This window comes from Sinocyclocheilus rhinocerous, unplaced genomic scaffold (assembly GCF_001515625.1).
Source record: "Sinocyclocheilus rhinocerous isolate Xijiao unplaced genomic scaffold, SAMN03320098_v1.1 scaffold1717, whole genome shotgun sequence".
Lineage (NCBI taxonomy): Eukaryota > Metazoa > Chordata > Actinopteri > Cypriniformes > Cyprinidae > Sinocyclocheilus > Sinocyclocheilus rhinocerous.
Window position 1 is genome coordinate 497,753 of NW_015660014.1, and position 574 is coordinate 498,326.

At 40.9% G+C, this 574-nt stretch overlaps 1 protein-coding gene across 1 annotated transcript in view; it reads left to right on the top strand.

Moving 5' to 3' along the window:
- The first annotated feature begins 314 nt into the window (after positions 1-314).
- The window catches only part of LOC107724793 (atrophin-1-like), a 31,774-nt gene continuing 31,514 nt past the window's right edge, over positions 315-574 (top strand). The window contains exon 1 of the mRNA XM_016533838.1: positions 315-366. The gene's annotated coding sequence lies outside the window, so the exon portion shown is untranslated. The remainder of the gene's footprint in view (positions 367-574) is intronic.

The following is a 574-nucleotide window of genomic DNA, read 5'->3' on the forward strand; positions in this document are numbered from 1 at the left end:
TCAATTGATTGTGCCTGTTACTCTAGGAAGCCACTAGATGGCACTGTGTTAAGTGTTATGTGTTGGATACATGGCAATTAAGAAAGAAGAAAAACAAACTGGGGTTGTGTTGTTAAGATGAATAAAGACAGACATGTTAAGACTGCACTGAGAGACATTTTATTTAAGGACTGAACAAAACATGGTACCAGGGGTGAAATCAAACTAAGAGCAGCCTGTTGTGAAAGCGACATAATGAATACTCTAAAACCACCGGAGAACTTGAAGCTCACGGGAAATGTGGACAGCAACTGGCGCAGTTTCAAACAGCAATTTGAGCTATACGTTACATGGCCGCTATCGGGATGGACACAAAGCCAGAAGCAGGTAAGGTTGCTTTACTACTGACGATTGCTGGTCCACAGGCTATTGAAGTGTATAATACTTCCGTCTTTAATGAGAATGAAGATAGAAACAAGCTTGATGATGTACTGGCCAAATTCACTGCTCATTGGTCGCCCAAAAAGAATGAAACGTATGAAAGATATGTGTTTCGTTCACGTGTGCAGCAACCGCATGAAACATTTGATAACTT